Consider the following 23,742-nt stretch of genomic DNA (forward strand, 5'->3'; position numbering starts at 1 on the left):
CCCTAAGGTCCAGGTAAAGTGAAGGCCGAGGTGCAAAAGTGCCCTGGGAGTGGTGACCCCAGGGTGCCGGAACTCACTTGGGATTGGCAACCCCACTTGACGCATGGCACGTAGCATGCACTTTTTCTCTCACCTTCTGGGTACTCACCCTTAGTATCCCGGCCTTCCGGCTAGTAAAGGGGATTTTTTATAGATGCGGTTGGATGTCCGAGCAGTGTTACACTGCGCACATTCAATTATTAATTTACTTGTCACTGTGTCCACGTTTTGTGTTCTGTTTGTTCACTAGGATTGGTCAGGGTGCGGTAGCCCTTCTGGGTGTCCCTCCTGCCGATCTAGGGGAGGTGTGTGTGCCCTTGAGGTCCCTCACCTCCCTGCTATACCCCGTGGCATCCCTGCTTCGTTAGGATGCCGAACCGGTTTTACTGGCTTTACTTTCAGTCCCTGAGTAGCATCGGTGAAAGGAGACATTGAACCTTGCAGGTGCCTTTTGGCCCGGAGGTGAAGGGTTTGGTTTGTTGGGGGATCTCTCTCCTTTCAGAGAAGGACTTGCGATAGACCGCATTCTCGTGCAGGTTTTTTTTTTTGTGTGTGTGAACACTTGCACTTTTTACTTGCACCTCGGCTCTTTAAAAAATAAAATAAAAATGTTATTTAAAAAAATGTAACACATATAGATGTTTGCCATGCACATGATATGGAGGGGTTTAAGCCATCCCTTACCTCAGTAGCAGACTCAGTGACTGCACTCTCAAATGTCACAGTGCACAGTGTCAAATCCTAGGTGCATCCACTGTACATTAGCTCTACAGGTGACTTCACAGTCAGCTACATTGCAGGACCTTAAAAATCGATGATCTCTAAAACTGGGGTCATCGCAATAATGTTTAACTGCAAGGCATTCAGGAATCGATACAGGCAGTTGTACAGCCAATCTTGAATCACTATCTAGAAACAGCAGATGACGCACAACCGGAGTAAGACCACATCCTCAGGGCAGCAGGTCCCCGCCAGACAAATCTATTTCCCAGTACAGGTACATATATTTGAAAAGGGGCCAAAAAGTCATAGTTTAATCTCAGTTGTATGTAAATTGTTTTAGGGTTTTCATAGAAATGCTATATTGAAGTATCTCAATGAAAATAAATGCATGACTCAGCATGGGTTTATGAGGGATCGGTCCTGTCAAATTAACCTAATCAGTTTTTATAAAGCTATAAGCTCAAGACTGGACCAGGGGGAATAGCTGGATGTCGTATATATTGACTTTTCCAAAGCATTTGATACAGTGCCACATAAAAGGTTGGTACATAAAATGGGTATGTGGGTAAGTAACGGGCTCAGTGATAGGAAACTGTGTAGTTATTAATAGTACATACTCTGGAGCTTCTTACAAAAGATTCACTTGCTCTCTCTCAGTTTTCTCTCCCAAAAATGGCAGCTACAAAGTAGTACATGGGTGCTTTATTAACCTTTTTGAAGGGGTACTCCGGTGGAAAATAAAAAAATGTAAATCAACTGGTGCCACAAAGTTAAACAGATATGTAAATTACTTCTATAAAAAATAAAAAAAAATCTAAATCCTTCCAGTACTTATCATCTGCTGTATGCTCCACAGAAAGTTGTATTTCATTCTGGAGTTCTTTTCAGTCTGACCACAGTGCTCTCTGCTGACACCTCTGTCCGTATCAGGAACTGTCCAGAGCAGGAGAGGTTTGCCATGGGGATTTGCTTCTACTCTGGACAGTTCCTGACATGGACAGAGGTGTCAGAGAAGAGCACTGTGGTCAGACAATAAAAAATTCCAGAAAGAAGTACAACATTCTGTGGAGCATACAGCAGCTAAAAAGTACTGGATGAATTAAGATTTTCAAATAGAAGAAATTTACAAATCTGTTTAACTGTTTAACTGGCACCAGTTGATTTTTGAAAAAAAATTGTTTTCCACCGGAGTACCCCTTTAACCCCTTAAGGACAAAGCCCATTTTTACCTTAAAGGGGTACTTCTGTGGAAAACATTTGTTTTTTATGAACTGGTGCCAGAAAGTTAAACAGATTTGTAAATTTCTTCTATAAAAAAAATCTTTACCCTTCCTGTACTTTTTTAGCAGCTGTATGCTACAGAGGAAATTCTGTTCTTTTTGAATTTCTTTTTTGTCTTGTCCACAGTGCTCTCACCTGATGCCTGTATCAGGAACTGTCCAGAGCAGGAGAAAATCCCCATAGCAAACCTATGCTGCTCTGGACAATTCCAGATACGGGCATCAGGTGTAAGCAGAGACTGTGGACAAGACAAAAAATAAATTCAAAAAGAACAGAATTTCTACTGTAGCATACAGCTGCTAAAAAGTACTGGAAGGGTAAAGATTTTTTAAGTCATTTCCAAATCTGTTTAACTTTCTGGCACCAGTTGACTTATAAAGACATAAAAAAAAATGTTTTCCACTGGAGTACCCCTTTAAGGACCAAAGCATTTTTTTCCCCCAAAATTTTAACATTTTCACAGATTTTTCCCCAAATTTTTCATTTTCACAAGGGTAATAAGAGAAAAAGCCTCCCCAAATTTGTAATACCATTTCTTCTGAGCATGGACATACCCCATATGTGGATGTAAAGTGCTCTGCGGGAGAACTACAATGCTCAGAAGAGGAGAAGCGCCACTTAGCTTTTGGCGAGAGAATTTGTTTGGAATGGAAGTCGGGAGCCATGTTCGTTTACAAAGCCTCCATGGTGCCAGAACAGTTGACCCCCATTCTGTCCCCCCCAATATGACCCCATTTTGTAAATTACACCCCTCACAGAATTTAATAAGGGGTGCAGTGAGCATTTACACCCCACTAGCATTTGACAGATCTTTGTAACAGTGGGCTGTGCAAATTAAAAATTTAATTTTTCATTTTCACTGAGCACTATTCCAAAAATCTGTCAGACATCTGTGGGGTGTAAATGCTCACCGTACCCCTTATTACATTACGTGAGGGGTGTAGTTTCCAAAATGGGGTCACATTTGGGTGGGTCCACTGTTCTGGCACCATGGCGGCTTTGTAAATACACTTGGCCTTCAATTCCGGACACATTCTCTCTCAAAAAGCACAATGGAGCTCCTTCTCTTCTGAGCATTGTAGTGCAACCTTAGAGCACTTTACATTTCCATATGGGGTTACAACATTTGGGGGGGCTTTTTCCCTATTATCCCTTGTGAAAAATTAGAGGTAACACTAGCATTTTAGTGTAATTTTTTTTTCCATATCCAACTTTAACAAAAATTCATCAAACACCTGCTGGGTGTTAAAGCTCACTATACCTCTTGTTACGTTCTGTATGGGTATTCATTTTTTTTGTTTTTGTCAGAACCGCTGTAAAATCAGCCACCCCTGTGCAAATCAGCAATTTAGGCATCAAATATACATAGTGCGCTCTCACTCCTTTACGTCCACATATGGGGTATTTTCGTACTCAGGAGAAATTGCATTACAAATTTTGGGGGTCTTTTTTCCTTTTACCTCTTGTTTAAATAAAAAGTATGGGGCAACACCAGCATGTTAGAGTAAAAAATGCATTTTTTTTATGATAACATGCTGGTGTAGACCTCAACTTTACCTTTTCATAAGGGGTAAAAGGAGAAAAAGCCCCCCAAAATTTGTTAGGCAATTTCTCCCGAGTACAGAAATACCCCATATGTGGCACTAATCTGTTGCTTTGAAATACAACAGGGCTCCGAAGTGAGAGAGCGCCATGCGCATTTGAGGCCTAAATTAGGGTTTTGCATAGGGACAGACCCGGATGCAAGAATTACACTTGCCTCCGATACCAAAATTACCCTATGGCAGTGTTTCCCAAACAGGGTGCCTACAGCTATTGCAAAACTCCCAGCATGCCTGGACAGTCAATGGCTGTCCGGCAATACTGGGAGTTGTTGTTTTGCAACAGCTGGAGGCTCTGTCTTGGAAACAGTGCAGTACCAGACATTTTTCATTTTTATTGGGGGGGGGGGGCGGTAACTGTGTAGGGATATATGTATATGTAGTGTTTTACTTTTAATTTTGTGTAGTGTAGTGTTTTTAGGGTACATTCACACAGGCAGGGGTTTATAGCGAGTTTTCTGCTGGGAGTTTAACCCCTTAAGGACCAGGCCATTTTACACCTTAGGACCAGAGCGTTTTTTGCACATCTGACCACTGTCACTTTAAACATTAATAACTCTAGAATGCTTTTAGTTACCATTCTGATTCCGAGAATGTTTGTTCGTGACATATTCTACTTTAACATAGTGGTAACATTTTGTGGTAACTTGCATCATTTCTTGGTGAAAAATCCCAAAATTTGATGAACAATTTGAAAATTTTGAATTTTTCTAACTTTGAAGCTCTCTGCTTGTAAGGAAAATGGATATTCCAAATAAAAAAATGTTTTATTCACATATGCAATATGTCTTCTTTATGTTTGCAACATAAAATTGACATGTTTTTAGTTTTGGAAGTCCCCAGAGGGCTTCAAAGTTCAGTAGCAATTTTCCAATTTTTCACAAAATTTTCAAACTCACTATTTTTCAGGGACCAGTTCAGGTTTGAAATGGATTTGAAGGGTCTTCATCTTAGAAATTCCCCACAAATGACCCCATTATAAAAACTTCACCACTCAAAGTATTCAAAATGACATTCAGTCAGCGTTTTAACCCTTTAGGTGTTTCACAGGAATAGCTTCAAAATGAAGGAGAAAATTCACAATCTTCATTTTTTACACTCGCATGTTCTTGTAGACCCAATTTTTGAATTTTTACAAGGGGTAAAATGAGAAAATGTATACTTATGTTTGTAGCCCAATTTTTCTCAAGTAAGCACATACCACATATGTCTATGTAAAGTGTTCGGCGGGCGCAGTAGAGGGCTCAGAAGGGAAGGAGTGACAAGGGGATTTTGGAGAGTACGTTTTTCTGAAATAGTTTTTGGGGTGCATGTTGCATTTAGGAAGCCCCTATGGTGCCAGAACAGCAAAAAAAAAAAAAACATGCCATACCATTTTGGAAACTAGACCCCTTAAGGAACGTAACAAGGAATTAAGTGAGCCTTAATTCCCCACAGGTGTTTCACGACTTTTGCATATGTAAAAAAAAAAATTTTTTTCACTAAAATATGTGTTTCCCCCCAAATTTCACATTTTTGCAAGGGTTAATAGCAGAAAATACCCCCCAAAATTTGTAACCCCATCTCTTCTGAGTATGAAGGTACCCCATAAGTTGACCTGAAGTGCACTACGGGCGAACTACATTGCTCAGAAGAGAAGGAGTCACATTTAGCTTTTGGAGAGCAAATTTTGCTCGGGGGGGGGGGGCATGTCGCATTTAGGAAGCCCCTATGGTGCCAGGACAGCAAAATAACCCCCACATGGCATACCATTTTGGAAACTAGACCCCTTGAGGAACGTAACAAGGGGTAGAGTGAGCATTTACCCCCCACTGGTGTCTGTCAGATCTTTGGAACAGTGGGCTGTACAAAATTTTTAATTTGCACAGCCCACCGTACCAAAGATCTGTCAGACACCAGTGGGGTGTAAATGCTCACTGCACACCTCATTACATTCCGTGAGGGGTGTAGTTTCTGAAATGGGGTCACATGTGGGTTTTTTTTTTTTTTTGCGTTTGTCAAAACCGCTGTAACAATTAGCCACCCCTGTGCAAATCCCCTCAAATGTACATGGCGCACTCTCCCTTCTGGGCCTTGTTGTGAGGCCCCAGAGCACTTTGCGCCCACATATGAGGTATCTCTGTAGTCGGGAGAAATTACATTACAAATTTTGGGGGGCTTTTTTCCCTTTTACCTCTTGTCAAAATGAAAAGTATAGGGCAACACCAGCATGTTAGTGTAAAAAAATTATTTTTTTACACTAACATGCTGGTGTAGACCCCAACTTCACCTTTTCATAAGGGGTAAAAGGAGAAAAAGACCCCAAAATTTGTTAGGCAATTTCTCCCGATTACAGTGATACCCCATATGTGGCCCTAAACGGTTGCCTTGAAATACGACAGGGCTCCAAAGTGAGAGCGCCATGAGCATTTGAGGACTAAATTAGGGATTGCATAGGGGTGGACATAGGGGTATTGTACGCCAGTGATTCCCAAACAGGGTGCCTCCAGCTGTTGCCTGGACAGTCAGTGGCTGTCCAGAAATGCTGGGAGTTGTTGTTTTGCAACAGCTGGAGGCTCCGTTTTGGAAACACTGCTGTACAATACGTTTTTAATTTTTATTGGGGGGGGGGGACAGTGTAAGGGGGTGTATATGTTGTGTTTTACCCTTTATTATGTGTTAGTGTAGTGTAATGTTTTTAGGGTACATTCACACTGGCGGAGGTTTACAGTGAGTTCCCTGCTAGGAGTTTGCGCTGCGGCGAAAAATTTGCCGCAGCTCATACTTGAAGCAGAAAACTTACTGTAAGCCTGCCCGTGTGAATGTACCCTGTACATTCACATGGGGGGGGGCAAACCTCTAGATGTTTCAAAACTACAATTCCCAGCATGTACTGACAGACCATGCAGGCTGGAAGTTGTACTTTTGCAACAGCTGGAGGCACACTGGTTGGAATACCTTCAGTTAGGTTCTGTTATCTAACTCAATATTTTCCAACCAGTGTGCCTCCAGCTGTTGCAAAACTACAACGCCCAGCATGTACTGATCACCGAAGGGCATGCTGGGAGATGTAGTTATGCAACAGCTGGAGGGATCTCAACTACAACTCCCAGCATGCTGGGATTTGCAGGTTTGCAACATCTGGAGAGCTACAGTTGTGTGGGCATGCTAGGAGTTGTAGTTTTGCAAGATCTGGAGGGCTATAGTTCAGAGACTACCATATAGTGGTCTCAAACTGTAGCCCTCCAGCTGTTGCAAAACTACAACTCCCAGCATGCCCAAACAGCTGTCTGGGCATGCTGGAAGTTGTAGTTTTGCAACATCTGGAGGGCTACAGTTAGAGACCACTGTATAATGGTCTCAAACTGTACCCTCCAGATGTTGCTAGGCAACTCACCGGCTTCCGTCGGATCCAGCCGCACGTCATCGCCACCCGCCGATCTCCATCGCACGCAGCCTCCGTCGCCCGCCTGGATCGGTAAGTGGATCTTCGGCACCAGTCCCCGTTGTTTCCCCGTCCTGCCCCGCCTATTGTGGGTGGGCAGGACGGGGAAAACGAAAGTTAACCCCCCCCCCCGCCCCCAATCTGCTATTGGTGGTTGCGTCTAGACCACCAATAGCAGGGATAGGAGGGGTGGCACCCCTGCCACCTCACTCCTATCGCTTCAGGGGGATCCTGGGTGTCTTAGACACCCGCGATCCCCCTTACATTCCCAAACTTGAAGCAGGAAACTTACTGTAAGCCTGCCTGTGTGAATGTACCCTGTATGTTCACATGGAGGAGCAAACCTCCAGCTGTTTCAAAACTAAAACTCCCAGCATGTACTGACAGACCGTGCATGCTGGGAGTTGTACTTTTCCAACAGCTGGAGACACACTGGTCCAACCAGTGTGCCTCCAGCTGTTGCAAAACTACAATTCCCAGCATGTACTGATTGCCGAAGGGCATGTTGGGAGATGTAGTTATGCAATAGCTGGAGGTACGCAACTACAACTCCCAGCATGCCGAGACAGCTGTTTGCTGCTTGGACATGCTGTGATTTGCAGTTTTGCAACATCTGGAGGGCTACAGTTTTAGAGAACACTGCAAGGTGATCTCCAAACTGTGGTCCTCCAGCTGTTGCAAAACTACAAATTCCAGCATGCCCTGACAGCAAACAGTTGTTTGGGCATACTAGGAGTTGTAGTTTGGCAAGATCTGGAGGGCTACAGTTTAGGGACCACTATATAGTGGTCTCAAACTGTAGCCCTCCAGCTGTTGCAAAACTACAACTCCCAGCATGCCTAAACAGCTGTCTGGGCATGCTGGGAGTTGTAGTTTTGCAACATCTGGAGGGCTACAGTTGGAGACCACTGTATAATGGTCTCAAACTGTACCCTTCAGATGTTGCTAGGCAACTCACCGGCCTCCGTCACAAGCAGCCTCCGTCGCCCGCCCGGATCAGTAAGTGAATCTTCGGCCCCGGTCCCGTCTTTTCCCCATCCTGCCCTGCCTATTGTGGGTGGGCAGGACGGGGAAAACTAAAGTTAACCCCCCCCCCCCCCGCCCCCGATCTGCTATTGGTGGTCGCGTCTAGACCACCAATAGCAGGGATAGGAGGGGTGGCACCCCTGCCACCTCACTCTTATGCCTTCAGGGGGATCGTGGGTGTCTTAGACAACCGCGATCCCCTTATATTCCGGGTCACCGGGTCACTATAGACCCGTAATGACCCGGAATTGCACAAATCGCAAGTGTGAATTCACTTGCGATTTGCGCCGATCGCCGACATGGGGGGGGGTCTGATGACCCCCCTGGGCATTTGTGCGGGGTGACTGCTGATCGATATCAGCAGTCACCCCGGTCCGGTCCCCGCCCGGCGCGCGGCAGGGGCCGGAATTCCCACGGACGTATGAGTACATTCCTGGTCCTTAACCCCTTAAGGACCAAGGACGTACCGGTACGCCCTTGTCCTGCTCCCGTGATATAACGCGGGGTTACACAGTAACCCCGCATCATATCACGGCGGGCCCGGCGTCAAAGTGAAGCCGGGACCCGCCGCTAATAGCGCGCAGCGCCGATCGCGGCATCCCGAACAGCTTACAGGACAGCGGGAGGGCCCCTACCTGCCTCCTCGCTGTCCGATCGCCAAATGACTGCTCAGTGCCTGAGATCCAGGCATGAGCAGTCAAGCTGCAGAATCATCGATCACTGGTTTCCTATGAGAAACCAGTGATCAATGATAAAGATCAGTGTGTGCAGTGTTATAGGTCCCATAAAAAAAACACAGTGTAAATAAAAATAAACATATATGGTATCACCGCGTGCGGAAATGTCCGAATTATAAAAACATATCGTTAATTAAACCGCTCGGTCAATGGCGTATGCGCAAAAAAATTCCAAAGTCTAAAATAGTGCATTTTTGGTCACTTTTTATATCATCAATAAGTCCTATCAATGCAAAAATGGTACCGTTAAAAACTTCAGATCACGGCGCAAAAAATGAGCCCTCATAAAGCCCCATACGCAGAAAAATAAAAAAGTTATAGGGGTCAGAAGATGACAATTTTAAACATATTAATTTTCCTGCATGTAGTTATGATTTTTTCCAGAAATACGACAAAATCAAACCTATATAAGTAGGGTATCATTTTAATCGTATGGACCTACAGAATAAAGATAAGGTGTCATTTTTACCGAAAAATGTACTATGTAGAAACGGAAGCCCCCAAAATTTACAAAACAGACTTTTTTTTTTCAATTTTGTCGCACAATGATTTTTTTTTTCCGTTTCACCATAGATTTTTGGGCAAAATGACTGACGTGATTACAAAGTAGAATTGGTGGCGCAAAAAATAAGCAATCATATGGATTTTTAGGTGCAAAATTGAAAGAGTTATGATTTTTTAAAGGCAAGGAACAAAAAACGAAAATTCAAAAACGGAAAAAACCCCAGTCCTTAAGGGGTTAAGACCCAGGGCGCAGGGACGTACTCATACGTCCGTGGTCCTTAAGGGGTTAAGCTGCAGCGGAAAATTTGTTGCATCTCAAACTTGCAGTGAGAAACTCGCTATAATCCCCTGCCCGTGTGAATGTACCCTATACATTCACTTGGGGTGGGTGGCAAACCTCCAGCTGTTGCAAAACTACAACTACCAGCATGCCCTCTGGCTGTTCGTGCATGCTGGGGGTTGTAGTTATGCAACAGCTGGAGGCACACTGGTTGCAAAACACTGAGAATTTGTTACTTAACTCAGTCTTTCACAACCAGTGTGCCTACAGCTGTTGCAAAACTACAACTCCCAGTATGTACGTTCTATCAGTGCATTCTGGGAGTTGGAGGCACACTGGTTGCAAAACACTGTTAGGTAACAAACTCAATGTTTTGCAACCAGTGTGCCTTCAATTGTTGCAAAAGCTACAACTCTCAGCATGCAGTGACAGAAGAAGGGCATGCTGGGACTTGTAGTTATGCAACAGCTAGAGACATACTAATAAAACTCCCAGCATGCACTTTGGCTTCCCGTGCATGCTGGGGGATGTAGGTATACAACAGCTGGAGGCACACTGGTTGCAAAACACTGGGTGTTTGCTACTTAACTCGGTGTTTCGCAAACAGTGTGCCTTCAGCTGTTGCAAAACTACAACTCCCAGCATGCACTTAAAGCCAAAGGGCATGCTGGGACTTGTAGTTATGCAACAGCTGGAGGCACACTACTGCAACTCCCAGCATGCCCTTTGACTGTCCGTGCATGCTAGGGGTTGTAGTTATGCAACAGCTGGAGGCACACTGGTAGCAAAACACTGGGTGTTTTCTACTTAACTCAGTGTTTTTCTACCAGTTTGCCTCCAGCTGTTGCCAAACTACAACTCCCAGCATGTACAGTCTATCATTGCATGCTGGAAGCTGTAGTTTGCAACAGCTGGAGGCACACTGGTTGTGAAACACTGAGTTAGGTAACAAACTCTGTGTTTTGCAACCAGTGTGCCTGCAAAACTACAACTCTCATCATGCACTTACAGCTGAAGGGTATGCTGGGACTTGTAGTTATGCAACAGCTGGAGGCAGACTACTGCAACTCCCAGCATGCCCTTTGGCTGTCCGTGCATGATGGGGGTTGTAGCTATGCAACAGCTGGTGGCACACTTTTTCACGGGAAAAAATGTGCCTCCAGCTGTTGCATAACTAAAACCTTCATAGCAGGTAACGACTCCTGGCACCCGGTCTCGACCTCAGGAACAGGGGCAGAGTGGGTGCTGTTAGGGACGCCCCCACAGCAGGAGTCCTGATTCGTTGGCCGGTAACGGCCGATGAATTAGGACCCTCATGAGGTGGCAACAGTGCCACCTCACTCCTGCTGCTAAAGGATCATAGGTGCCTTCTCGGACGGCACCTATCAACTTTTTTTCCGGGTCACCAGGTACCTGATTGTCCCAGAATCGCCGCAAATCGCTGATCTGGTCTAAGGAAACCCCAGGCATTGTCACGGGATGCCTGCTGAATCATTTCAGAAGGCATCCCGGTCCGGTCCCCACCCGGCGAGCAGCGAGGATTGTAATTCCCACAGGTGTACAGGTAAGCCCTGTGTCCCTAAGTACCAGGACGTCAGGGCATACCTGTACGCCCTGTGTCCTTAAGGGGTTAAACCCACCCCTATGCTGTGTCCTATTGGCCTGGGAGCTGTACGACACATATGCTGTATTCCTAGTTAATAGTGGGGTACCACAGAGGTCAGTTTTGGGTAGAGATAAATAAGCTGAGCCCAGCAAACCCAGTCTTGCTCCGAACTTTGGAGTGACAGCAGCTCACCAAACATTGCTAGGTTTTTGAACATTGCTAGCATTTAGCTCGCTCAAACCTTGCAACGTTGGTAATAACAGAAGAGATGATGACAACATGGCGTTATGGCACTTAATTGAAAGGAGGAAGTACTTGGAACACTGCGATGAAGTCGGGGTAGCCCAGCATACCTTGTGGCTATCAGCAAAATCGCATAACCCCAGGTTATCCAATCATTGCATGCACTTATGTGTCACATTGCTCCTAGGCCAATAGGACATAGCATAGGGGTGGGTTTAAGAGGCTAATAGAGCCCCATCCCTCATTGCAGCTGACATTTTTGGGAGAGAGAAAGCCGGAAATATTGTTTAATATCTTCATTAGTGATATTACAGAAGGTCTCGATGGTAAGGTATGTCTTTTTGCTGATGACACAAAGATATGTAACAGGGTTGATGTTCCTGTAGGGATCCGCCAAATGGAAAAGAATTTAGGCAAACTAGAAGAATGGTCAGAACACTGACAACTGCAATTTAATGTGGATAAGTGCAAGATAATGCACCTGGGGCGTAAAAACCCTCAGGCAAAACATAGATTATTTGACACAGCCCTGACCTCAGTATCTGAGTAGAGGGATTTAGGAGTAATTATTTCAGAAGACTTAAAGGTAGGAAGACAATCTAATAGAGCAGCAGGAAACGCTAGCAGAATGCTTGGATGTATAGGGAGAGGTATAAGCAGTAGAAAGAGAGAAGTGCTCATGCCGCTGTACAGAACACTGGTGAGACCTCAATATGAGTATTGTGTGCAGTACTGGAGGCCGTATCTCCAGAAGGATATAAATACTCTAGAGAGAGTTCAAAGAAGAGCTACTAAACTAGTACATGGATTACAGGATAAAACTTACCAGGAAAGGTTAAAGGACCTTAACATGTATAGATTGGAAGAAAGAAGAGACAGAGGGGGATACGATAGAGACTTTTAAATACATAAAGGGAATCAACACGGTAAAGGAGGAGAGCATATTTAAAAGAAGAAAAACTACCACAAGAGGACATAGTTTTAAATTAGAGGGGCAAAAGTAATATCAGGAAGTATTACTTTACTGAGAGAGTAGTGGATGCATGGAATAGCCTTCCTGCAGAAGTGGTCGCTGCAAATACAGTGAAGGAGTTTAAGCATGAATGGGATAAGCATAAGGCTATCCTTCATATAAGGTAGGGCCAGGGACTATTCATAGTATTCAGATTATTGGGCAGACTAGATGGGCCAAATGGTTCTTATCTGCCGACACATTCTATGGAGAGAGAAAGAAAGAAAGAGAGAGAGAGAAAGAGAGATAGAGAGAGAGAGAGGACTACTGATCTCAGAGAGCCTTCACAAATCCTATAAAATTCTAAAGAAAGCTGAGCAAAACAATTATCAGTGGGCTGACCTCAGACAGTGACCTCCAGTCACCTGCAGTGCTGTGTCCAGTTGATGCACTACAAATCCTAGCTTTTGTGGACTAGTTCACTGCTGGCTATCACATTACAATATCTAGCAAACTCTGCTTCAGGCAGCTTTGCAGCACAAGGCGTTGGGCCCACCAGAGACTGACTGTTATCTGAATTATGTTTGCACTTTACTGAAAAGTTATATATTTGTGGTGACCCACAGTGATGGCGGGACCATGGGGTGTAGCGGTGTAGGTGGAGAGGGCAAGATGGTATTAACCCCAGGGGCAAGGTGTTGTTAACCCCTAATGTTCGTGACGCCAGAGTGGTTTTTGGGTACCGGAACCACATGAACGGTATCTCCGCTATTCCAATGGCTAGGCAGTGAAAGGAGAGTCCACAACCAAGTTATGGTTTAATGGTGGCTTTACTGACTTAAGAAAGGTGTTATTATCTTCACAGCTAGGCCAGAATCCCAGAGAGGTGGCTAAGAACACAGAAGGACCTCACAGCTTTCTGGGACCAATTATACTTGTAATAGACTTTAGATGCTTGACTTTAGGCTTGGCTAGACTGTATGCAGTGACAGCAGACATAGACTTGAGTTACTGGAATGACTGTAGATTTGATGCCGTCCAGGTAGCTGGACACTAGCACCGAGACATCTGATCTTGACTGTTCCTCAGCAGGGAGCATAAGAGAGCAAATTGTAAGGGCTGCCCCCTTATATAGAGGGGGCTGAGCCAAGGCCCATTGGTCAAGCTGCGGGTCTTGTGTTAAACGAATGCCCTCTGGATAACATGTGATAACATAAACATAACATGTGACATCTCTCAGGTCCTTTAGATGACCTCTCGCATATCCTTTATACTAACTATACATTAATACACTGACTACAGTTCTATTACAATAAATGACAGTACAGTGACCCCTCGACTTATGATGGCCCCGACATATGATAATTTCAACATATGATGGCCTCTCAGAGCCCATCGTATGTTGAAGGCAGCATCGACATATGATGGTGCTGTGTGTCGGGTCCATGGTACAAACAGCTATCTGACAGCGCTGACAACTTCAGCAACTGACAGATAGTTGTTTAATGTGCCCCGTGTGCCCCGTTCTGCCTCCTGTTACTCACATGCTGTCCTGCTAACTCACGCAGGCTTCCACTGTGAGCTCCGTGTAAGCCCCGCCCCCCCCAGTGCAGCCATAACCAATAGCCTGCAGCATCTTGCTGCAGGCATCCAATGAGCTGCTGGCTGCCCTCCCCTTCCTTTCCTATAGAGCTGTAGTCGGCAGGATCATAATGGACGACATTCTGTCTCCCCTGAAGGTATTTAAAGAACTGTACAGTACTGTATGTGATGTCACACATCACATACAATACATAGACACACTATACACCCCATACATCAATGTTTCCCTATCAGTGTGCCTCCAGCTGTTGCAAAACTATAACTCCCAGCATGCCCAGAAAGTCAATGGCTGTACATGCATGCTGTGAGTTGTAGTTGTGCAACAGCTGGAGGCACCCTGGTTTGTTAAACACTCCCCATACACTCCACATACAATGGTCATCCGAGAACCAATTAGCAGTTTCCCATAGAGATATGTATTCAACATACAATGGTTCCGAGGCCCCAGAACCAATTACCATTTTTACATAGACATATGTACTCGACATATGATGGTTTCAACATATGATGGTTCTCCTGGAACCAATTAATATCAAATGTTGAGGGACCACTGTATAGTAACAGCAGCGGAGACACTGCAGGAGAGCCCCAGGTCACTGAGTGCAGTGCAGGACCATGACCATGTCCTGTACTGGGGCATTGCAAACCCCCCTACTTAGCACAAGTCGCCCCTCGACGCAGGTGCTGTTAGAGTTGAGAGTCGAGGTGACCCTGGGGCCGGATGCAGTCCTGAGGCATTTTCTGCAAAGAAACGTCCATTCCAGGCTGGTAAAACTGATAACAGAAGAGTCTCTGTAATATTGTCCATACATGCTCTGATTTTTGGTGTTCAACCGAGAACAGGATTAATAATGACTAGGACCAATACATATAACTTTACTTTAAGGACCTTTGACTATGCATTTTATGACTTGACTATGCAAAACAGTGGTTTAAACACAACATGACATTTGGACTATGCATGTAACATAATGCTCATGACTAGACTTAATACTTTACACCAGACATTTGCGGATTGGGTTGCTTGAGGCTTTCTGCCCAATGCCTTGGCTACTGGGGTCCCTTGGCATTTAAAACACTTCTCCCCAGAACACTATATTAAGTTTATTCTAGACATTTTTGCTAGACAACAGATATAGATAACATTTTGACATTTCTGTTACCTCATATTGACAACGTGCATTACCTAGTATCATGAGTACCTTCTGGCCAGTAATGCACCCTGTGCACGAATACAAGAACATATGACATTAGACATTTGACATATGACATTAAAGTAGACTGTCTAATTTTGAGTGCTACAGCACTACTGTATGTGACTTAAGGTGTACATTACTTATGGTGTACATAACTATGTGTACATTATGTGTGGTACACTACTGTTTGTGTTATATGATGCTGGTGATGAGGTGACATGTTGCTTTTCCCGAATGGCTCAGGGAAAACCCCTGTAGAGTTACAACCAGTCATCAGAAAAGACTGTACACAGTGACTTCTGGTGTACAACAACTTATAGAAATTTTATTAGACCTGGGTAAACATAATACCGGACCATAACATTTCAGTTTACCTCCGTAACCATTTTTATAGAACAGAATATATTACTTTAGGTATTTATATGACAGTTCATGTACTGCTTAGTAGTCCATGTACATGAGTCTATGGATATGGCTCAAGTCAGGGTCCTCTTTCTGACTTGTTTTTGCCTATATAAAGCTAATAGTGAATCTCCTCTACCAAGGAGTCTCTTGGCCAAAGCTGGGCACATTACTTACTAATCTTGGTTGCAGTGAACTTATCTTGACAAGTCTGTCAGGCACAATGCTTGAATGTTACAATAATCCTGTAACAACAAAAGTGTGCTACTGTACTACAGTCAGTTAGTCTGGTGACCAAGTCCGGTTAATTCACTGTACACAAATCACTTAGATAGCTTGCTCTCCCAGTCTAGCCTACCAGGCTGGGCCCTGAGTTGTGAGATGAACCTGGGGATGAACCAGACTGGGCCTCTTGCATGGGGTGAATATGGGTGTTTCATGAGACATGGGACAAGCGGGAGTCAGTAATGGTTGTACTGACTGTAACCACTACTTGCACTGCAGCAGCTTACACCACTGAGGAATTATTTGTTGTTGCCTGCTGATCCAGCCAAACCTCCGCCACTGCAGGAGTAGGCCGAGGCACTTGAGTTGGTACCTGCGGGTTAGGCCAAACCTCCTTGACAGCTGGAGTAGGCCTGGGTACTTTTGTTGGTGCCCGCTGGTTAGGCCAAACCTCCTCGCTCATAGGAGTAGGCCTGGGCACAGCTGTACAGGTACTTTGATGTAGGTACTTGGGTTCCATCGCAGGTGGATCTGTTGGCTTAAACAAGTATGGTGGAGCCATGGCAAGCTCCTCGGATACGCCTGTGGAGGCCTGTAGACCCAGCCTCAGTTCTGTGGCTGCTAGAGTGGGCCGGGTCAGGCCCCCAGGCAACTGGGTTAGCATCCTGACTTTATGGACGTAGACATCTTAGAGAGGATAGGTAGATTGACAGGCCTCTTCAATGTTTAGGCCTATGCTGCCTGGAATCAGTTTGTTAACAACTTCCTTCAGGACATTTGTTTGCACCTCCCGGGTCAGGATTTCCAACACCTTTTTGCAGAGCTGACAGACTTGTTGATACTGGGCAGGGGATGTCTTCTCGCCCTGATTGTTGCGCTTTTTTGGGATGCAGTGCAGCTGAGACAGAGAAGATAGCCATCTACCATTGGCACGGCAGCATGTGCTTCCATTTTGGCCCACCGTTTTCTTCTCATGGCTGGACCCCTTAATAGCTTGTGGGCTACTGACCCTTTAAGGGGCCTAATGTGGGGCTGCAGCAGCCTGGATTGGACTAGGTGGGACCCCCCTTCTAGTGCTTTCCCCCTAGGGTGCGAGTCTTTTGGGGCACTGCTGGGCACCAAAGGGTGAATATAAGGCCCCCCCCCCCCCGGCATCAGCGACTTACTTCTTTCATCTGTCGGCATTTGCAGAGTCTGCGCTGCAGCGGGTGCTGTACCAGGACTTATGGAGCCGAACGCAGCCACCGGGATTCGTTGCGCGGCTGCTTTGGTCCCCTCGGCAATGGCCTCTGATTCCATCTTGGGACTCCTGGCACATGTGGAGTGCTGTGACTCTGCCATCTTGCTGCTCACTGCCAGCACTTCCTGTAGACTGAAGAGGTCAGGCTCCTCTTCGCCTTTTACATCGGTCTCCAACAAGATGGCCGCCGGCCGGAAGGACGTCATCAGCGGGGCCTGGGACTGGAAGCGACTATGTGGCGCATCCTCTTCATCCGCCCTGCTGACAACAAGGGACGGACCTTTCAAGTTCCACTTTGGGCTGGACACTACGACATGATCTTCACGCCCGGGGGCGGGATGCTGGCTCTGGTGGGAACCCTTGGCGCGCTTCTCGACCATCAAGTTAACCCTTGCAGGTACAAAGCCTAACTTTGCACATAGTTGATTTAACTCTTGCAGCTTTCTTGACAATAGACATTACAGTATTCTTCCCCTCCCCCTCTACTTTTTCAGTGCCACGGTAAAAACACATTTTAGTAACACAGTCCCGTACACTTTCGCGGTGCACACTTTTTCACAACTTCATGCAATTTCTCACTTGAACACAGTTCAGACTAGGGGGCGAGGACTTGCGGCACTTTGCTTATGGCACACACCCGTATCTTGTTAATGGATGGCCTAACTTGACTTGACTTGGTGGTTAAGGCACACACCCGTATACTGTTCGTGACACCATGATTGTGGTGACCCATGATGATGGCGGGACCACGGGGTGTAGTGGTGTAGGTAGAGGGGGCAAGATGATATTAACCCCAGGGGCAAGGTGTTGTTAACCCCTAATGTTTTGAGTACCGGAACCACACGAACGTTATCTCTGCTATTCCAATGGCTAGGCAGTGAAAGGAGAGTCCACAACCAAGTTATGGTTTAAGGGAGGCTTTACTGAGTTAAGACAGGTGTTATTATCTTCACAGCTAGGCCAGAATCCCAGAGAGGTAGCCAGGAACACAGAAGGACCTTGCAGCTTGCTGGGACCAACTATACTTGTAATACACTTTAGATGCTTGACTTTAGGCTTGGCTAGACTGTATGCAGTGACAGCAGACATATACTTGACTTGCTGGAATGACTGTAGATTTGAGGCCTTCCAGGTAGCTGGACACTAGCACTGAGACATCTGATCTTGACTGTTCCTCAGCAGGGAGCACAAGAGAGAAAATTGTAATGGCCATCCCCTTTTATAGAGGGGAGCTAAGGCAAGGCCCATTGGTCAAGCTGCGGGTCATGTGTTTAGCTGGTGCCCTCTGGGTAACATGTGATAGCAAAAACATAACATGTGACATCTCACAGGTCTTTAGATGACCTCATAGGTCCTTTATACTAACCATACATTAATACACCGACTACAATTCTATAACAATAAATAACAGTATACTAACAGCAGGGGAGACACTCCAGGAGAGCCCCAGGTCACTGAGGGACTTAACCTGACAGGGCCTAAGTGTAGTGCAGGACCATGTCCTGTACTGGGACATCACATATTTTTCTAATTAATTCTATTATTGTTATCTATATTTGTTATTCCTGTGTTACTGTACCCTTAAAAGAGAGCAGTGAACCCCATGTGACCCGGCCTGCCAATGGGAACCCCTAAAGTCTCCCCTATGTAGTGTAGTAAATACAAAAGAAAGAAGCGCTCCATAGTGCATTAACCGGGCAAGTTGATATTCACAGTAGTTTACTGGAAGCGCTTACCCGGTAAGTTGTGCTAGTGTGCCAGGCACAACACTGTTAAGAGTTTCCAAAATGCAGCCAGTCCCGCCACCACATAGGTGTAACGAATACAGGAGGAGGTTGCTGTACTATGTAGTGTAGTGGGGGGGGGGGGGGGGGGGAGTTGGAACAGTGTGGTTCAGGTGTGTTGTGCTGTGTGCACTGAGGGAAGGCCTAGCTGAAATCTACTTCGTCTGTCATTCTTCAAGGATCTCCCATATGGTGGAAGTTCATGTCCGGCGGAGAAGGCTTCAATACCTTGACAGAACATTACCTACCAGGATTCATCAACCCGTCTTACAAGTCACAATGAATCTGTTTGGTGAAAGCACCACAAATCCCAGCAAGGTAACAGGGCTCCCAAGGGGTTATGCTGCATCCTCTCATCCACAATCATCTGCACCCAGCTGAGTAGACAGTTATCCATAACCTGACATTGGTGTATTCATTTACTCCCCGTGTCTGTCCCAGGGGAAGCTGTCTCCAACCTCGGACCGTGTATGTATAGAATAACGGTGCCCTGGCATCACAAAGTGATAACATATTTTTCCTTACACCCTGTGGTACCACAAATCTTGGCATCAAACAGGATTCGGGTGTGTGCCTATGAAAACCCCCAGTTTGAACTGTGTGGTAGAAGCCGTACGGGACTTTGTTTATGACGACCGGCGCCAACGAGGGGGGAGCACTTTAGGGGGGGGAGCACTTTATTCACGGCCATACAGTGTGTAAAGATTGTAATAGACTGTGTAACACAAGTTCATCAGTATGTGCAAGCAGCGCAACAAATTCACGCTGCGCCACAGATTCCAGTCCGCCCCAGGAGGGGTTGATCCAGAGAGTGTGAAGCTCGCAAAGAATTCCCGGCAGATGAAACGACCCACCCCTGGGCGCAAGAACAAAGTAGCTGTTCCAAAGCCACAGGGGATGGTTGAAGAGGCTGCACGGACAACGGCTTTCTGGTTGGCGGCCATATTGGGGGAGCCTGCTATAAAGGCAGCAGCAGGACTCCACCCACCAGTTGTGCCTCGTGTTATCGCCAGAGGGCATCAAGAAGGAGGCCGCCACTTCACTAAAACCTGACTGCGATATTGCTGAGTTGGTGGTTATCCGTCCCGCAGCCAAGAGATGATGCCTGGTTGGACACCCTAGGACCCCAGAAGGCGGAAGAGCCTGCAGCCTCACAGCTACCCATGTGGGGTTCTCTCTTGGACCTGGCTGCACCTCTGGAAGCAGAACTCTCTTCTGACAAGTCAGCAGCTGGACCCGGTAAGCAACCTAAGTCACAGCCGCTGCCACGGTGGGTGTTTGGCGACGAGTTAGCAGTCATCCGGGCCATGCACAGATTCCTGATACCTCTACCTAGGTTTGCTGCACTACTGTCTAGGCCCAGTCACCTCCACCAGAGGAAAAAGATGAGGGAGCAGCTTCTGCAGAACCTCCCGCCCGAACGGTGCCAGCTGCCTCTGTACAGATGGTGGTTACTATCAGTCCGACTGTATCACATTCAAATCTTTCTAAAGTATCCTGGACCAACACAATTAATCCGCCAGAGGGTTCTCAAGGAAGAGCTGCAAGATTCTTGTCCCAAGAGGTGGTGACCGCTGATACTGGGATGGCAAATATCTGTTTTGGCATCAAAGCCTAACGTTCCTGAGTTCATCTGCATATTCACCAGCCTGTGCAGGACATCTGTAAAAATTCCCCTAGGACTGATATTTGTTCCTGTTCCCAAGTTCAGCAACCGTTCAAGAAAATGTGCCTGGCCTTGGGCCAAGAAGTAACCAATACACTTTTATATGTGCCCAGCTATGCCGAGAACTCTCTACATATTCTTATACCTTCCTGGTTGGTTGCCCAAATGCTTGAAAGTGCCTTAAAATATTTTGTCTAGTTAGGATTGTCTAGAGGAAGAAAAAATGTATATCTTAGATCAGGGGTCTCAAACTCAAATTATCTGGGGGCCACTGGAGGTAGCAGCTGGGTGAGGCTGGGCCGCATGTGTCCCTTACATATAATGCCCCCATCATGAGCCCCTTACATATAATGCCCCCATCATGCGCCCCTCATCATCCACCAGCAACCCCCCCCCCCATCTCCATGTGGTAATAGCATGAGCTGACGGATGATGGGGATGCTACTTCTGGAGGTTCCCCACATTAGGTAGGCAGCAGGTTCCCCACATTAGGTAGGCAGCAGGTTCCCCACATTAGATAGGCAGCAGGCTCCCCACATTAGGTAGGTAATAGCAGTTTCCCCACATTAGGTAGGTAGTAGCAGGTTCCCCACATTAGGTAGTAGCAGGTTCCCCACATTAGGTAGAAGCAGGTTCCCCACATTAGGTAGAAGCAGGTTCCCCACATTAGGTAACATTGTTACCCCCCCCCCCCCCCAACTCTCACACACAGGCACACAGACAGACACACATACACACACACAGACAGACAGACACCCACAAATGCACACGCACATAGACACACTTACCTGTCCTGCGCTGCGCTTCTCCTCTCCGCCGGCGGCCTGACGCGTGACATCACTGACGTCCTCCTGTGCGAGTCTGCGGAGGGACGTCGCTTGCGCGACGTCCCTCATTAAACTCGGGCTGGCCGGCCAACTAGAGACCGGGAGAAGGAGGGAGGGGTAAGTGAAGCCTTCCGGCATTTAGTGCTGCTTGCCCAAAGCAGGGCTAAATGCCTGAAGAAGTTACCTGCCCGGCGCCCGGAACTGCATGTCCCAGGCGTCGGGCAATACAAATTACACATACCTTGTGCGGGCCACAAACTTTCGTTCCACAGGCCACAAATGGCCCACGGGCCGGGAGTTTGAGACCCCTGTCCTAGATAGTCTGATAATGTACTTGTTATATTTTCTTGTTTCATCTTATCTTGCTTTCTTTAACCCCTTAAGGACCCAGCCAATTTTCACTGTAGGATTCAAAATGTGTGACCCATAATCCGGGACACAGAAAATGGGGATTTGATTCCAAAGAGCTTCTCCTCCGGTTAGTAAATGGTAAGTCCAGGCAGGAAGATTCTTAGGTATATAAGGAATTTATTGCAACACTTAGTTTCAAGCCTTATGCCAGGCTCTTCCTCAGGCATATAAAATACACTGCACATGTTCAAGGTTAAAAGCCCGGTTCAAATCTACATCCGGGTGAAAGGTCATGCATAACCCAATTTAAAATTGCACCAAAGGGGCTTAATGAAACGGTGGAAACGGTACTATGAGCCCACAAGTACACTTCTGTTCCATATTTATCATTTATCCCCTTTTATAATCTATCACCGCTTTTATATATTTCTATATGGACCTTACATACTTTTGTAATAGGCCTCCTTTGGTTTTTTTCTGAGATCCAATACCCCTTTCAGGAATGACATGTGATTATAACAACACTGCTTTACTGTTCTCTTAATTGTACCTCTTTGGGGGTCCTTTTCCACCCATTTTTCATATGGTAACTTCCCTTAAGGACAGGTCCCCAATGTGGGACAATGGTGTGGTCTCTTCTGGATTAGTCCATGTAAGTTGAGTCTGCAACTTTTATGTAGTCAATCTTTCATATTAATGAGAAAAATGTATTATTTTTTCTACATTAAGCATGCTCCTTTTTACTATTACTATTATTATATTATTATTTTTTAATTGTGTTCCTTACCTCATGATAATTATGCTGCTTGCCCAGGTCCAATTATGTTGCTGGCCCTGTATCACGGAGCCGCGACACTAAAGCCCCTCATGTGTTGTAGTTACACATAATTAAATTAAATTAAATTATATTATGTAAGCCAAGAAAATTTCTGTTTTAAAAAGGGAAGGAAAATATCAATTTTATAAAATAATTTCTCTCATAATGAAAGAAAGAGAAACAATCCATTTATGTTTCATTTGCCTATGCAGAATTTTAAGTATTTCCTATCATTCCTATTGTATATATGTATTAATGCTGTACGCTTCATGATATAAAAAGATTGCGCTTAGAGGCGAAATTTTTCTCCACCATAGAATGAACACTGTTGCGAACGGCAACTCCGTTCTCTCATCACAGTGTTCTGTACCAGCGCTTACCTTGTAGCTGTATGACAGCTCGGTTTGACATTCCCCTTTGTTTACTAACTCTAGCGCATGCGCTCTATTGATTTAGAGCCATGTGTTTGAAGCCTCTCCATTTGTTTACAAGTCGCTACATAGTAGCGCACGCGTATCAGTAACCTGCAGCTCCGTGATGAGCGGCGGTTTTACGAGCCTCCAGCGCTGCCACAACAAATGTATTGTGCCTTATTTTATAGCTCATGACTATATGTTTTAATGAGAATGTTTGTGTGTTTCATTATCTTCATTGTTTTTTCTTTATGTTCTTTATTTTATGATATTTTAAATTGGGTTATGCATGACCTTTCACCCAGATGTAGATTCCTTTCACCCGGATGTAGATTTGAACCAGGCTTTTTAACCTTGAACATGTGCAGTGTATTTTATATGCCTGAGGAAGAGCCTGGCATAAGGCTCGAAACTAAGTGTTGCAATAAATTCCTTATATACCTAAGAATCTTCCTGCCTGGACTTACCATTTACTAACTGGAGGAGAAGCGCTTTGGAATCAAATCCCCATTTTCTGTGTCCCGGATTATGGGTCACACATTTTGAATCTTACCTTGATACTGAGCGTTTAGAACACTCAGAGGGGATCCTGGAGCAGCTGACCTCACGTCCATTGAGTGATTCTACATGCCTGCATAGGTGTTGTGCCCTCAGCACAACGCCCTCCGGTAAGCCTTACACTTGGTTTCCTAAGGGGCTCACCTATTCTGACATATTACACTAGGAGCGCATCTCTTTCCTTTTTTTCATACACAATTTTCACTGTAGGACACGGCCATTTTTTGCACATCTGACCACTGTCA

This window comes from Hyla sarda, chromosome 1, assembly GCF_029499605.1.
Source record: "Hyla sarda isolate aHylSar1 chromosome 1, aHylSar1.hap1, whole genome shotgun sequence".
NCBI classification, from domain to species: domain Eukaryota; kingdom Metazoa; phylum Chordata; class Amphibia; order Anura; family Hylidae; genus Hyla; species Hyla sarda.